We start from the raw sequence: 16,839 nt of genomic DNA, 5'->3' as shown, positions 1-16,839 counted from the left end.
CTAGAAGTGAGAAATACATTTTTAATAGTGCCAGTGACCAGTAGAGACTTTCACTGGTAGAGATGACTTTCCTAAATCTTCATATTGTCTGTCACAGGCTAAATATCTGGCAGGAAGATGTACTTTAGTCAACCTGATATAAGCAGAATAATACAAAAATAAGGAAACAGAAGTGGAACATAAAACCAGAAGGATATTCCTGGGTTGGTTTGGCTTTGTCCTCTTCTTCATAAATGTGCCCAGGAAGGAGTTAAACTATTCTGAAAATACTGCCAGGGATAGGTACTTGTGTAACCTAAATGCTGCTTGAGGAGGCAGGGGGTAATTAGGGCAGTTGGTTTTTAATTATCACTGAAGCCAGTCCTTGCAAGGCCCCCCAGCCACATCCAGGTTAATGGTCAGCAGCGAGTGCTGAGTCAGCAAAATGCTGGCTCTGGGTTCCACCAGGGGCTCCCAATGGGCTGAGGCAGCTCCTTTTGCTGCTGTGCTGCCCCTCGGTCTGAAGCCAGAATGATTAAAAGAGAAGAGCAATCTGCAGCTTTAATCAAGCAACACACCTTCCACATTCTGCCAGACGAGGTGTTTGTTACCTCCTGTCCTCTGGCATGGTGGCACTTTAATGAAAGGCTGCATATTTTGCTGTTAGCAGCTCAAGCACTTAATTCTTAAGTTCCTTCCGAGCTCTCAGATGGATGCCATCTGGTCATGGTGACTTGTTGCTCTTTAATTTGTGAATTTGTTCCAGCACTTCCAGTTTTGACACCTCAATCTCTGACAGAGTCTCATCTTCATTACTTGAAAAGAATAGCTCAGAGGGTTCTCTCTCTCTCTCTCTCTCTCTCGTATGCATCTTCTTGCAGCTTCAATTTCATTAATACAGTTTTGACTTAAAGCAGGTTTTATAGCTTTTCCCAAATATGCCATCTCTCCACCTCCTACCCATCCTGCAATATTTTATTGTGCTCTATTTTTATTAAAAAACCCACATCTGAAAACTACATGGAGCCCATGCACTCAGGTAATCAGTAATCAGGTAAAAAAGTAATCAGTACCTTTGCTATCTTTTAAAAAGGCCTGCAAATGAGTTTAAAGCTATATCTATCACATCCACTAAAAGGATATTATTAGTTCTCAGAAATAGGGAACTGGACAGCTTATTTAAGCACATATAGAATGCATCTCCATGGCCCAATGTTATTTATTTATGTATCATAAATAATCCCCGTTATTTATGGCCTATTTGCATTTCAGGTTTCAGGGAAGCTGAGTCCCCACTGTAACAGGCACTCCACAAGCACATAATTAGAGGCAATTCCTCTTCTGAGGAATTCACAAATAGAGAAGACAAATGGCCAAGAACAGACAGCATGCAACGAAGTTGTCAAAGATGAATGTCTTTATATTTACATATTTAATGGATTTTCTTTTTGTATGTGATGTCCTTCACCTTCCCTCCCCAGCATTTCTCCAGGCATCCATCCCCATCCAGTCTCACCAGGATTTCCCAGTATGCTTTATATCCACCCTTTCCCTACTGCAGGGAGATGTGACAGCAAAAACCTCAACAGTGCAGAACACCAGTCTGGGTCAGCCACATTTTCCTCTTCCTGGGAGACTTAAGTGGTTTTCCAGAGGCATCTCTGCTTGTGGGATTTGGGACAGGAGGCTCATCTGACTTGCCATCTCCTTTCTCACCACAAAGCACGGGTGGAATGGCACCTGCATTGCCCTGGCAGCAAAGGCACTGCTGAAAAGGCTCCTTTTCCTTCAAACCACAGAGGTGGAGAAGCCAGGGCTGCCCCACCACACATCTCCTTTCTTTCAAAAAGCAGAAAACTTTTCTGCAATGCCATCTGCAAACTTTAGGAATGGGCTGTCTGGAAGGAGGGATTATGGATGGGCACGGAAAGGGCAAAAACTTGAAACTGTTCTTCACTTCTTTATTAAATCCAGGAGATGACAGAATCTCACTCCCCTTCTGACAAAGTCTGAGGGTCTCCAGTGACATTTATGTCACTGGAAAGGCATATAATATGTACACTGTGGTTTAATTTTATCTTAATGAAACAATATACATATAAAACTATCCATTAAATATAAAACAGTGAAGTAATTTGCAAATTTTCCTACGGCATAATAAATTAAGCATGGAGAGCACTAAGGAATGCAATTTGCAGTCATTTATAATGCAGTGTTTTATGTTAATAATTCAAAATCACATGCTATTTGGAGACACTTCTAATTAATGTATTTATGAAATTGTGAACTGTGACTGTTTTGGTTCCATTTAGCTAAACATTTCAACAGAATGCTCTTGCTGTTGTTTTGTGTTTGCTTAATGGCACCAGCAAGCAGCAAATGTACAACTGGGGGAAGTTGGGGGTGGGATCTGTTGCTGCCTTTTTTGAGGGTCTGTGTTTTTTATCTGTGTGAATGTGATTACACTCCTGATCTCACCGAGGAGAAGAAAGTTCTGGGGTAATTTGAGGAGGAAATAAGAAAAGTTTTAGGGATGAATAATTAATTGCAAGAAAAGTTCAGTACCTTCCTAAAGAATTGCTAAAATATTCAATACTTCTCACCCAGCAGATCTTTATGCACAGCTATTTCTCCTGACTAGTTAATTATGACTAATACAGCTTGGAAATTTGTAGTCATATTTTCATTTTGATACCTTTCATTTTTTCTTCATTATATGAGGTATTTGTCATGCTGCTTCTATACTGGAACACTGTGGATGTTGTGATTCCTCAGAAAGTTTATCTCCTGAGAGGGGAATTGCAGGGATTATTTCGAAATTTCGAGTACATTTTAGGAAAAAAAGCCCCATATATATCAGAAATTGCAGTGAAACACGTCAAGGCCTCGATTCTGAAAGTGGCTTGGAATAAATGGGCTTTTAGGCATATGCAGAGCCAGATGTTAATGGTGCTCTGTTGTAGCTGTGCACAAAAAAGTGAAGGGAAAACCCTTGAAATAATTTTATATGAACAATCTGTTTCACACAGGAAAAAAAAGGAAAAATAAAAAAAGAAACCTGAAACTCCTTAAACCCACAGTAAAGAGTTTCAAGGTATCCAATGTGGCCCCTTGAACCTTCCAAAATGATTCTGAGAATTCAGTGGGATGCTGAATCAAGATCTTCATGTCTCCTGGTACTGTCAAAGATCACTTGCAGAGCAATAACTCCATGATGAAGGTTTTATTTTACAGCTCTGCTTTCTGTACAGTTGCTGCTCTTTTTCTTTCTTGGTCGTTTGCCTTTTGTTTTTTCCAAGTTCTTGGGACAATATACATATGGCTGGGAAAATATTTTACAAGTTCTCATGGCCTTTGGCTGTGGTCTTGGAAGTTGACCAATGAAATCATTAGACTGAGAATTAGAGCTGGATTTTGACCACTTTGTGTGATTTATATTTTAAATAGTGTAGGAACTGTTACGATTTAGGAGGGTGTCTAGGACCTAACTCCCTATTTTGTATCTTGAGTTGCTGTATTGAGGCTTTTTATTTCCCTGGTATTAAATAACAAATATTGGCAACATATTAAATTAACTGAATGATAGTCTTTAATAAACTGCTTCTTCCTAAAATGAAAAATATGAGTGTATGTGGTAGTTTGGGCTTTAGTTTGAGCTAGGCCTCAGCTAGGCCTCAATTCAGCAGGCCCAAAGGATGACATAAATTTCTTTATCTTTGTCCAGTTTGAAAGCATTCTGTAAAAATCCACGTATTTTTATATATATCTGCTTCTGGTTTTAGTCCCAAACTGAACTGGAATTTCCAGGAACTGGTGAACATGAAGACTGAGATTTGGGTCATATTTTAGTTGAGTTGCTCTATTTAAATGTCCTTTCTTGCCAGATTTTTAACTAGAATTTGCCTCCCACTAAGTGAGATGGATTTGTAGGAGATTCCATACACGAGACTCAAATGTTTTGATGAAAATTTTTATCCAAGCTACTTTAAGCTTGGGGGTTTGTTTTGTTTGTTTGGGGGTTTTTTTGTTTGTTTGTTTGTTTGTGTTCAGTTTTTGTTTGTTTTTATTTGGTTTGGTTGATTGGGTTTTTTTCCATGATCGCTGTCAGAGCTATCCAAAGATTTAGAAACATCTGTGGGGCCCCAATACAGGCTCTAAGATGGTTTATTGTATCAAAAAATATCCTGTGAGATGAGGAACTTGAATAACTAATTAGTTATTACCTGTTTACCAGCAACTGTGGGGATCTGGAGACATTCCCCAATTTTATTTTGAGCCAGTTTTATGTCTGAATCTGAGTTTTATTGTTTTGTGCTCATCTCTGAAATTATTTACAGTAATACAGAAGGAAAGAGCCTGTGCTGCTTTGTTGGGATTTATCTCTTCTCGTTTTAACAGAATAATTTCACTTTATTTTGAGGCATGGTGGCCTCTCACAACTTCTGGTTTGGTCCTGTGGTGTTTGAGCCACCAAAAGATCATGGAGGGCTTGTTTTAAAAATCCTTTCCCCAGTGGTGGGAAAATGACAAAACTTAGGAACATGTGCACTTTTCTTTTATCTTTTCATTATTTTGGCATGATTTATAGGACTAGATCTACAGCTGCCTGTGGTTAAATGCTATTCATAAAACAAAGAAAGCCCCAAACACAGATTCTGACTGCTCTGCTCAAAGCAATATTGCCATTTTTGCTGGTAAGTTTGCCCAAAAATTATGGTTTTATTTTTTAAAGCCTGGCTGTGATAAGACACAAGCTGTAAATATGATGATGTTTTGTCTCACATCTTGCTATCAGGGGGTAGAAATCATTGGAGTGCCTGAATGTGGATGTTTCAGCACCTTCAAACAAGAGTCAAATTAACCACCATGTTCTGAAAAGAAGAACAAACCAAAGCACATTTAATTTGAATGTCCTAAGGAACACCACTAGGGATCATGTGAAGTCTTTCCAATGAACATTAGGGACCTTCAATGGGATGTAATTATTAAATTCAGCAAAAGACCTGTCATTTTTTGGCATTCTAATTGCCTGACAGGATTTTTATTTGGTGACTTAGGTAGGATTCATCAATCAGAGTTATTTCTGTAGAAAAAGTGTTCTCTTTCCTGGCAGCCCTTTTGCTTTACCCCTTCCTCAGTTTGACATAAAGAGATAAAAGACTATTTCTGTAAAAATCATTGAAAATACCAAACTAAAGGGTTCGAGGGGAACCAAACATAGGCAGGAAAACAAAGGCTGGCAGAGCTCCTTATGAAGGAAGAAATACCATATTTCTGTTCCTTTTTAACCAATGTCTTCTAACCTGATATCCTGGGGATAACTTTACCTGATTATCAAATTGTAAATGGATGCTAAGGTAAATACAACATTCTTTTTTAGCTTTCCAGCAGAAACTTTGCCTGTAAAATCCTTGTCCCTCCTCTTTCTCACTTGGGCTGTCAGAGAGCATTTCTACCCTTGTTTCCAGTCCTACCCAGAACTATTTGGATAAGCAAATATATGAGGAAGAATAGACATATTCCAGAGATGGAGGATGCAAAAATAAAAAAGAGTAAGAAATACTGCAAATCTCCCTGAGTGGCACAGAGGAGTCTTTGGTGCAGGACAAATCCTGGGCAGGCTGAAGCTTTGTGGCTCTGAAAGGGCTGTAGAAGGAGCAGAAGGTCGGGGTCTCTTCAGTTGCAGGAGCTCAGAAAAACCTCTACAAAAGGGAAGAAATGTAGGGGATTTTGGTACCTTGCAGCCACAAAAAGATAAATTCACCCATCAGTAAAAGGAAGCTCAGCACCTGCTGCAGCAGCAGCATGGTAAGAGGTAAAGGATTTCACCACAAAACTTAATCCAGCTCCCACTGAGATCCTTGGGAACTGAATTCAGCCTTTTCAAGTCAAAGCAAAGAAGTTTTCCCAAGCTGTTTGGAATATTTTTACTGTCCTGAACAAAGCTACTGGGTAAGGTGTAAGAACACAAACAAAACCCCAAGACACAGCAATTGCCAGCAGGGTATGGAGTTGTCCAGCAGCAGGAAACAAGAAAAAAAAATCCACACATCCTCTGCTGAGTTTTTCAGCATTTGTCTCAGCCATGTTTGTGTCCCTGTTGCATCTGCTTGACAGGTACATTGTGGGAAGATGCTTGACTAGACCCAGTGTTTTGGGAAAACATTTCAAGTGTCACATTTCTAATATTCTTGGGAAAAAAAGTCAGGAAATCAGAGGAGTTTTATGGGCCAAATTTTCTGAGGTGAATCCTCATGGGCAACACCAAAGATGCTGGTTCCTGGCCTGTGGTTACTCCTGCCAAAGAGTGCAGGGACAACTTAGCAGGACACACTTTATGGAGGCCACACCATGTGAGGAGACAATCTCAAGTTAAATAACATTTTCTACATACCATTTAACCCCCAGTACACTTGGGAAAACAGTATCTTTGAAACCATGAAGCAAACTGAAAAACTGGAGAAAATCACTGAACGGATGACCCAATCCCTGTGAGGTGTCCAAGCCTTTCTCCCACAGTTGGTTAAACAGAACTTGGAGGACTTGGTTTTTTAAAGCACCTCTTCCTCTCTCCTGCCTGTGATTTCATGGGATTTGAATCTAACTTGGTTGAGATATGCCAGGAATTAATAGCAGTGCTGTCCAGCACTTCTGCAACCTGAATTTAAGGGGCATGAGAAAAGCCTTCTGGTGTTGGCACATCTTGGGCAGCATTGAGGCTTCACAGGCACCACAGACACAAGTGAGATAATGGAGCAAACCTGGGCAGTCCTAAAGAACTGGGAGAAACCAGGCTAGACAAAAAAGAAAAAAAAAACCACAAACATCAAACAACCAACTTTCTCTAAGGCTTTTATGGTGCCAAGCAACTTATTTTATGTCCATCTATGATGAAAGTGTGTTGTGAAATGCAGCTCACTTGCTAAACATTGTTTTGATGTGCTGTTTGGGACATGGGGAAAGAGAAATGGGCTGCATTCAACACCTATTAAAGCAGAGAGACTTCTTGCACAGAATTTATTTTCAGAAGCTTTGCAGTAACTTCATTTTCTTATTAGCTGAAATTGCCAGTGAGACAGTTTGAGCAATGATGCCAAATGCCTTCATGGAAAAGTTGCCTGTCTGTGCTCAATGAATTGGCTACTGTTGTGTCAGCTTGTAGAGAACAGATCTTTACTATGGGATTTGGGGATCTGGGATTAGGTCTTAGTGATAATTCCTGTGGGAAGATGTTATATTTAATTATAGAAAGGCAAAGACACAGAATGATAGCAAGAAAATGTTACAGGTAGTTAGAGTTGCAGAAAAAAAATGGATTTAAAACCCACCCAAAAAAATCTGATATTAATATTTGTATGGATTGAGAAAAAGGAGAGAAATGGAGGGTTTTTGGGAATCAAAAGTCAAAAAGAATTGTCTTGGAAATTCCACATCATTTCACAGGATGCTCTCCTGCCATTCCTTCTCTTCCCATTTACATTTTATCTGCTCATGGCACCTTTCCATTTTTTTCCCCCCAGTTTTTCTCCAGCCTATTTTTTTATTTCCATTTTCACATCTGGAATGAGAATCTGATACCTTCCTATTTGAACAGTTGCACTATGATATTTGAATGCACTGGGAAATACAAAAATTAAGTATTTCCATTTCTTGATGCTTTCCATTTGAGTTCTTCCTGCACATTCCCAAGGACAATGATCCCTAAATCCAGTACAGCCAAACTTAAATATTTAAGTTCACTGAGAAAAATCAGGAAATTGCCTGGAAAATGTGGAAATTTCTCTGAGGGAAGGTTGTTGGGAAATGATGGGGGGGTTTTTATGTGGCAGATGTGTAACATTTACAAAATAAAGTACTGAATATATTTGTCTTGTTGATCTCAGAAAAGTACAATACCTGCATGCTATTCTACAGTACTGGGTGAATATCAATGAATGTTGTATTGGCTTTGGAGAGGAAATATGGAAAAGCCTGAGGGTGATCATGAGCTGATCTCTGCTCCAAACTGATCTAGAGGGCTTAGGAAACAGTTCTTTCCAACTAAAATATGATTGTGAAATAAGTAAAAGGCTATTTCCAGTCATGTTTTTGAGCTAAAAGGAAGAGGAAAACTTAACATGCATGAAGAAACACCTGTTTTTAGAGCTTTTATTAATCTTTTGACCATGACTAAGACTGTGATTCCACTTCCATGGGCTCTATAGAGTTGTGATGATCACAACTGTCTACAGGAGGTGTTTCAGTTTCCAAGGGGAACATGGTGGGTCACACCTGTCCCATGTCTGGACACAGATACTGAAGTGGAGTCAGTTCAGAGTGAATGGCTGGTCCCAGGACAGGATGCTGAAGTAGCTACAACTTTGTGCCAGCTAAAAAGCTGAACGAGGAGGAGACAAGAACAAGCCATTCTCTCAAATGCAGTCCCTGCCTTCTCATCCATAATTCTCTCTGAGGGAAAAAAGTAGGAAAAAGCACTAAGAAAAATTAAAAGATCAGGCTTTGCACAATGCCTGGGCTATGAGGAAGGGAAGTGAATGAGAGATTGAACTGTGTTCATTATCCACAGAGTAAAACAAGCCTGGTATCTTTTGGTACCTGCTTTAGTGAGGAAAGGTTAGAGCTCATTCACTCTGCTTTGTTGCACACTGTACTCTTTTCAACTGGCTCCAGCTGAGGCAAGGCATTTGTGTAAAATGAATAGAGGCTCTTATCCTGTGAGCAATTATATGTGGGTTTAAAGTAGCTGTAAGGCTCTAATGGTCTCACAAAAACCTTTACTCAGTATTCTATGTTTATAACAGCTATTTTTTAATAAGGATACTCCATATGTGCCCAAGGTATAACCTCTTTTTGATACACACACAAGTTGTTTTCAAGAATCTTGTTAAATAATATTACATAGGCTTGTTTCAGAATAAAAGCTTTGGCTTCTATCTGACTGTACATATTTTTGAAAGGGATAGGGGCTTTTTCCCCCTACTGTTCTTTTCCTTTGGCTTTAATTCCATTTGCTGTATCCAGACCTTAGGTCAAAGAATTGTTACATTTAATATATGTATCCTGATGGGGCTCTGAGCACGTTTTTGAATCTGGGACTTTAGAAGGGCACCTCTGTTTGCTGTGTGGAGATGTGTGCCTGCAAAGCCTCAGCCTGAATCACTCAAACCTTACGCTTGTGATCACACACTCTCGCTAATCTGTGCATGGACCTCTCGTTCCCTTTGACTTCAGAAGCCAAGGGAATTGCATGTCTGAATACACAGCTCAGGACCAAACTGGAGGAAACCCAGGCTTGGTGAATGCAGCCCTTGGTTCACACAAAGCTATCAAATGCCAAAATGCAAGTGCCCTGTGCTTTTACTCCCTTGTTGTAGTGATATCCTTCCCTTTGCTTATAACCACATCCCTACCGTGCCTTTGAAAGAGCTGAAGTCCTTTAGACCTGTGAGCTGTGTCTTTATAAATCCCACGGAGCAATAGCTCCTGTTCTTCAACCAAAGGCAAAACAAATTCCCCCTCGTAATTAAGGCTGAACACACAGTAATTATTTCCACCCCTTCTGTGTTATAATATTATAATGCAAGACGTCACTGTGTGCCTAACAGTGTTTCCCAGGCACAAACAGTAGGGTAGCCCAGCTCATCCTCCTTCAGCAGAGCAAGGCCAGGCTGTGGGCACCTCTCACTGCCTACAACTGTGTTATGTCATGTGGTGTAAAACAGCTTCTGCTGCTTTGTCTCACAGAGAAGCCATTTTTTAAGAGGTTTGATAAATTGCCTTGTCACACTTGGATTCAACTATTGATTTACCAACAGTCTTTGTATGTTGACCCAAGAAAACACAGTGGATGCTATTTAGAGTATTACAAACCCTCTGCCATATGCATGTTGTCTAGCCTGCACTTCAACCCTATCACCTTTCAGCAGATTGCTTTAGACAAGAGATCTCATGGGCAGGGAATCTGCAATGCATATAAGTTTACTTGCTCATTTAATACAAGAGAGTCCTAGACACTGACCTTGTCTATAGCCTGCAGCTTGGCAGGGCTGTAACACCACAAAGACCTGCAAATCCCTTTTTAACAAGGCTACCTGAACCCAATGGCCCAGGTCCAAAGAGATGAAAACATGAATGTGTCCAACAGATCAGTTGCCTTTACTGCTCAGTGGAAAACTGTGTGACACTGCACATGCTGGTGTCTGCTTACACGGTGCAGTACCAACCCCTGCCAGAATGGCATGTCTGTTGTCACTCCTTAAAACACTGTGTACATTGTTATTTCATCAGGGACCTGGGGAAGGTTATTTTACATGGTAGTGATGCCGAAAGGTTTTTTTTAATTTTTCAATTTTCATATTTTGTAGATTTTAGGAACACAGTAGATGTAATGCTGTAGATTTTCGTGAATTAATATTTAGCAGCTTGTAGCATGAAGTCCTTCTATCTCTACCCCTGCTCCAGAACAGGCAGCTGAGATCTGCCAGCTATTTAGTCTCTTCCTCAAGGTACCTGATTAAAGCATATCAGAAGAGAACATAAACATGGAGCAGTGTGACCCGAAGCCCTGGAGAGCGTCCAAGAGACCTTTGTGTGCTGAAGAAGAGGAGGTGGATGAAGACAGAGGGTCCCAACGACCCCAGCCCCAATTCAACAGGGGTGGGAAGTGGGAGGGGACAGAGGTGGGACTGGACATGTGGACAGTAGTGATTGGATAGGTTATATTATAAAAGCTGTAGGACTCAGAGCTTGCAGGCGCGCACGTCGATGTATTCCTGGATGAGCGGGGCTGCTCATTAAAGTGCCTGCCCATTATCTTCTCTCCTACAAAACTTGGCTCAGAGTCTTTTTTACAGACTTTTATGGCAACAGTAGATAAGGAAATGAAAATTTTTATCCAAGGCATCTCTCAGTTTTAACCAAAAAACATATTCCATCAGAGTGGATTTTGCTTTCAATTCTTTGAAATGGGCAACAGTCTGGCTTTGAATGGGAGAGCCCGGAAGAGGCCTCCAGGCAAATGAGAAGGACTCTCTTTATCTGTGTGATTGCACCAAGACATTAAAGGATGAAAGACTGTGTGAATTAGGAAGGTGTTTGGGGAGTGCACGAGGAAAGGAAGGTGTGTGGCTTCCTGTATTGCTTGTTTCTGCAGCCCATTCCTAGCAAAGGCCTAGCAAAGAGCAGAGGGAACTTAGATGTGGAAGCACACAAGGTGAGGACTGTGAGCACCCGGGAACAGCAGGACACATTGATGTCCTGCAGGAATTTGCTGCTTTACAATAGCAGCTTTACTTGGCTGAGGTCAACATTTCCAGTAACTTCAGTGTAAGAGGGCTTGTCCCACTAAAGTTGTTATTTCTGGGCTCTTTCTTTCTTTTCATAACTGTTGGATGAGCTGTTTGATGAAAGTGCTATTGTATGTCTGGTATCAGCAAGCAATATAAAATTGGCAAAAAAATATTAAAGACTTGCATTGACCCCAGGGAGAAAATACAAATGATAAAGCCTAAGTTGCAGTTCAGCAAAATGGTATCAATTAGGTCTTACAGTTTGATGGAAACAAAACCAAAGACCAGTCCCACTTCTGTTTTACCAAGATCTGAAAAGTTCAAGGTAGTGTCAGATGGAAATACATGAGCAAAAAGGCTTCACCTGTGTCCTGCCTAGGAATAACTTGTTACAAACTACATTACATTTTCTTTCATCTCTGGTAAAGGAGGAATGGCAGGGCAAACTGAAGAGTTGCATTTTAAAGATATAGCTGAATAACTTGGTAAACTTATTAGCCAAAGTTCTCTCATATAGTTCTGTTAATACTTACAGGATCAGTGACTCCTGCACTGCTCAGAATTTCCCACAGAATTGTTTTGTGCTGGCTCATGGATAATGCCAGTCAGCTCCTATGACATTAGGTCAAGTGATATCATATTGTAGAATGGGATATGGTATTCTGTGCAAACCTCTTCAGCTTCTGAACTGGAAGAGCCCTGGATATGTTGCTGCATTTATATGTGCCTGTTCTGTGCCTGTTGGCAGAGAAGTGAGTTGAATATTTCACATAAAATAATAAAGTGCAAAAACTCACTACCCACAACTCACCCCACAGAAGGGAATTGCACTTCTCCTGTGTCCACAGTCACCAATACAGTGATCTCCAGGCAGGCTCCACTCTGGCTTCAGCATTCCAAATTCTTTTCATCCTGTTCATGGGGACAGATGGGGAGAGTACCAGTGAGGAAAAACACTGTCAACTAAGTTTTCTGGAAACTAATGCAGAAGGGTATTCAGGAGAGAAGTCTAATTAAAGAGCTGCTTGTTGGCATGTAGATCTCTGGGTCCCTGCTCTTCCCTGTTTAGGCAGAAAATGAAATATTTTCCAGTGTAAGGATGGAAACTGTTTCTCATGGAGAAGGTTGCTTTTTGTCTGGCTTTCATTCTCTGCTGTTAAGAATAGGGCAGGGTGAATGATTTGATCTTTGTGGGCTGGCTGCCAATTAAGAAAAGCTCCACCAAATCCTGAATACCCAGGCTATACTTCCCAGAATCACTTGGGAAATTTTTGGTAGTGATAATCTCTGTCTTGGTCTCCGACAGAGATTACATAAATATCCTTTGCAATGGAGAACATTACCTGGAGAAACAGGATTTCTTATCTCAAGATATTCTTCAGGCAGATGTTGAAGATATTTCTTGAAATAAACTATTCAGGCATACACCAAGTGTACTTTTCCACCAGCCTGGTTTCCTTATAGGTAATGCTGGTTGTTCATCAACCTTTCCCTCCCTAAGGAGTTTATAGATTCTAATTAGTATAAGTTCTTTTTTTCTCCTTTTACTTTTGTATAATCTCTAGTATTATTCAAAATAATTGCTCCTTACTATTAATTTCATAGACAGTATCCTCAGGTCAGCTTTTTGTTACTGGTGAGGTTTGAGCACCAGTGAAGTTAATGAATATTTTATATCCCTGGAAATTTTAGTGCATGCATTTTGCAGCTATATTGTCTTCCACCATCTTTCTAGAAGGTGGTGTGAAAATAAGGACATGGTGCTTTCATTGTATTTTACCTCCTGTGTTTCTGTGAGAGTGTTGGGATCAGCATCTACTATGCAAGTGGCATCAATGTTCTTCTGAAAGCTGTATCACCATCTTTGCTCACCCAAGCAGGAATGAAGTCAAGATTGGTGTGGTTGAAGGGAATAGGCTTCATAAGGGAACAGTTCTTGCACAGGAACAATTCACATGTCCCCAGGTTTTTGCTCTGTCCCTCTAGGAGTTTTCCAGCTGCACTGACAAATGGACCCTGTCCCAAAGCCATTCAGGTCATGCTTGCACACCAGTTGGTTTTGAGCTCAAGCCTTTGTTATTTGAATGCTTCAACAGTAATCTGATTTTCACAAAAAAAAAAAAAAAGAAAAAAGAAAAAAAGAGAGAGAAAGATGCTATTTATTCATGATCATAACAAAAATATAAGTTTTGCTGGCTCTCTTAAGGAACAATTTGGCTCAGGCAGATACAAACACACCAGAGAAGGTTAGCAAAGATCCCACACTCCAGGCTCACTGCTGCTGCCTTTTATTGTCCCCCATCACTACAGTAATCACATCTTAGGTACAGGTTAATGGGATAATTAGCCAAGCAGGCTCACACTTGTATGCAGTGCACAAATGGATGGTTGCTCTCTCCCTGCCACTTGTACAGCACCAGGACAAACTGCCCTGGCTTTCAATGGGCAATAAAGCAGGAGAGGAACTAGATGGGGGCTGCTCTGCCTGCTGTGGTGCTGAGCACAGCTTCCCCAGCACTGCATTTTAAAGAGCAAATAATATTAATTAGCAATTGTGGCTGGGACCGGGTTGGCAGGGAGGTTTTCCGCTCCTCACTCTCCCCAGGCAGGCCAAGCACTCCCGTCTCAACAGCTTCCACTCGAGGGCTTTCCTGGGGAATGGAGCTGCCAAGAGGACTGTCTGCTAAATTGTCCTCTTACCGAGGGCCCTGAAGACTCTTCATTTTTGGTAATTTTATAATAGAACTGAAATAGGCAGTTTTGATAGCCCACAGAGCTTGCTCATAGACCTGCTCTTCTTCTCAGCTCGTGGCTGAGGTGGATCTGCCCCATGGTTTGCTTCCCAAGACTGAGAGGGAACAGCCATATGTTCACACCTAAACAATTCCAGCAATCTTTCTGGAGGGAAAAAATTTAGCTTTTAATTTGGATTTTTAGGACTGTCACAAATGCTTTTCATTCAGAGATCACTTTTTAGATCAGGTTTTAATGACATAAATGGACTACTATTCTTATAAAAGTGTTGGCAGAGACTTTATTCACCCTACACTGATGGATGATGAAGCCCACAGAGCAATTTTTGTCTAATGCCAGAAATATATTTTATGGTGGAGTTAGGAATGCCATCCCAGTCTTCAGCCTTTTATTACTGACTCAAGAGTCCATCTTCTGCAAAGTCAGTGATTCATGCAGAGTTATTTGAAAAGAATGTGTTTGAATGAGCTTCCTGTGTATTTGTCACAGTTTATGGCTTTTTAATAACAAATCAGTATTATTGTGAATTTTTAAGCCCCAAATCCTCCACAAATCTTTTCAAAATCATCTCTATTTTTAATCTGGGGAGGAACCTGTTCACTGTTTTTGTTCATGCCACCGTTGTTGATTCATGGATTATTATTAGATAGGTTTCAAAAAGCAAAATTATGCAGGAGAGCAGATTTTGTTCACAAAGTCATGATATTTACCTTTTTGATTTTTCCAGTTGTGATGGAGGGCCTGCTTGATTTATACCACAGGCTCCACAACTGAGCAGAAAGACCTGCTAGAGATTGTAGGTGTCCACCCAGGACAACAAGTCTGACATGCAGCAGATGTTGCTCCAGTGCAGAGGCTTCAACTGCACCTCGGTGGGAAGGGGGAAAACTCCCCGACACCAAGTCCAGCAGAGTTGCAGCCAGGCTGCCTCCCAAGCAAACTGAAAAGTAGGTCAAGTATCTCCACCCTGCACTAGAGCCACCTTTGAGATTACAGTGGAGACCCAAAGTCCATTTTTCCTCCCTCTGCTGCATTTAGAAGCAGTAGTTGTCAGTGAAGTTAGAAATTATGTGATGTATATGTGGATAAACACCCTGAAGTTTAGCAAGTCATTTTGAGCTCATAACATACATCTGGACTTTTCTTCCTTGCAAAATTTCCAGAGCATTCCATTGCAAGATCAGTCATAACATGAATATGTGAGGGTATATAGAAAGAAGTGATGAAATTAACCCTTATTTAAATTATTTGAAAGCATACAAAAAAGAACTTAAAAAATCGTGATTGTGTTCACTTCCAGTAACAGAGTGTGGTTTCTGCTCAGTTGGCACATTGGAGACTTGGGGCTGAAAGCTGTTTTTTTGTAACTGGTTCAGCCTTTCCTATGTGTGACCAGCATGGATCCTGAACCTGCAAGATACTGATAAATCTATAGGAGGCAAAGGCATTTATCATCTCATAGAAAGTCCTCATTGTCTAGTAGCATGAGGCCACAATGTTTGTATAGTTTTCTAAATTGGTGAAAGCATTAATTACACTGAATAATGGTAACCCTGGTATCTTGGCAGACATCTGAAACCTTGGGTAATTACAGCTTCTGTGAGACAAATCTTAGTTCTGTGAATTTTGATTTTTGGGGACAGAAATAATTTACTGATAACTCAGTGCCTGCAAAATCAGGATATGAAGAACTGGAGTTTTACCTGTATGAAAACGAACTGATAGGAGTAAAACACTCTTTCTAACCACTTCTGATGAGATCATCTCCTAACTCTGAGGATATGGAAAGTATTGAAAATTCAGTGCAAAAGTAAACCAAACAAACCCACAAAACACACTTTTAGCAAAGGTACACAACATAACGGCACATGAAATTAAGAGAAAAAAACAAACTCAGTCTTGACAAAGATTGGAAAATCTACACGTCAGCAAAACCAAACTTGTTACTTAATAAGGTTAATAATAGATAAAGTCCCCTAAAGATAAATTGTTATCACATTTGACGACCATTTTATTAAAATGTTAATGGCCTGAGGCAAAAGCAAACTGTTCCCTTAAGCTGCCAGAAGAACTGCTTTCTCAGGAATTACACACGCCAGAGCACTTGGGATCTGAGCTCACTGGAACAAGCATGTTTGGAAATTGGAGCACCCACAGCTTGTGAATTTGGGACTAAAAGGGAATGGATCTCACATGTCTCAAAATGGCTGTGCCCTTTTCTGCCAAACACAACTTTCACTCACATTTTCAAATGAGAAATCTGTTGGATTCAGTCACTGCAGTCAAAACAGCTGAGGTGTCAGTGATTGAAGGAAGGAGTTTTTCTTTGCCTTCTCCCATAGTAACTGTGAAAAAGGTATGGCTTAATAAGTGCAATTGCTGTAATAGCAAAGAGACAGAAAATACATTTTCATGGCACCTCTAAGCATGGCTAAGCTGTGAAGCAACCTGGCAAGTGCCCTGAGCTGTCAGGGAATTGTGATGTATGGTTTGTCTGAGATGAGAATACCAACAAAAAATCCTCCACAAGATTTCATGAAAACTCAGCCTGTACAGAGAGACTTCTTGCTACAAGAACAGGATCAGCTCAAAACAAAAATGGAGCTGATGGAGTTCATGTCCTGTATTTCCTTCTGACATATGAAATGCATATCCCTCAAAGCCTTTGGACACCTGAGCGATGGGAAAGAAAAGGTAAATCAGAAAACATCTGTGATGCTGAATGCTGCATTTCCTTTCAATTTATCCTGATGGCAAAGGTACAAAGAAATACATAAAACTACACTATAAATACATGCCTGGCACCCAGATCTCCTCT

At 40.4% G+C, this 16,839-nt stretch overlaps 1 long non-coding RNA gene across 3 annotated transcripts in view; it reads right to left on the bottom strand.

Moving 5' to 3' along the window:
- The window catches only part of LOC139671024 (uncharacterized), a 209,408-nt gene that overhangs the window by 29,951 nt on the left and 162,618 nt on the right, over positions 1–16,839 (bottom strand). Inside the window, exons 7-8 of one of the 3 annotated variants that reach the window (XR_011697650.1) lie at positions 12,079–12,179; positions 1,426–5,681 (exon numbers count right to left, since the gene is read on the bottom strand). This is a non-coding gene — a long non-coding RNA (uncharacterized lncRNA). Of the gene's footprint in view, positions 1–1,425; positions 5,682–12,078; positions 12,180–16,294; positions 16,367–16,839 lie in introns of those variants that run through there. The other 2 variants (XR_011697652.1, XR_011697651.1) reach the window with 2 other exon arrangements.

This window comes from Pithys albifrons, chromosome 4 (genome assembly GCF_047495875.1).
Source record: "Pithys albifrons albifrons isolate INPA30051 chromosome 4, PitAlb_v1, whole genome shotgun sequence".
Classification (NCBI taxonomy): Eukaryota; Metazoa; Chordata; class Aves; order Passeriformes; family Thamnophilidae; genus Pithys; species Pithys albifrons.
The sequence above is the reverse complement of the archived record's forward strand: the minus strand, read 5'-3'. Positions and strand labels throughout refer to the sequence as shown.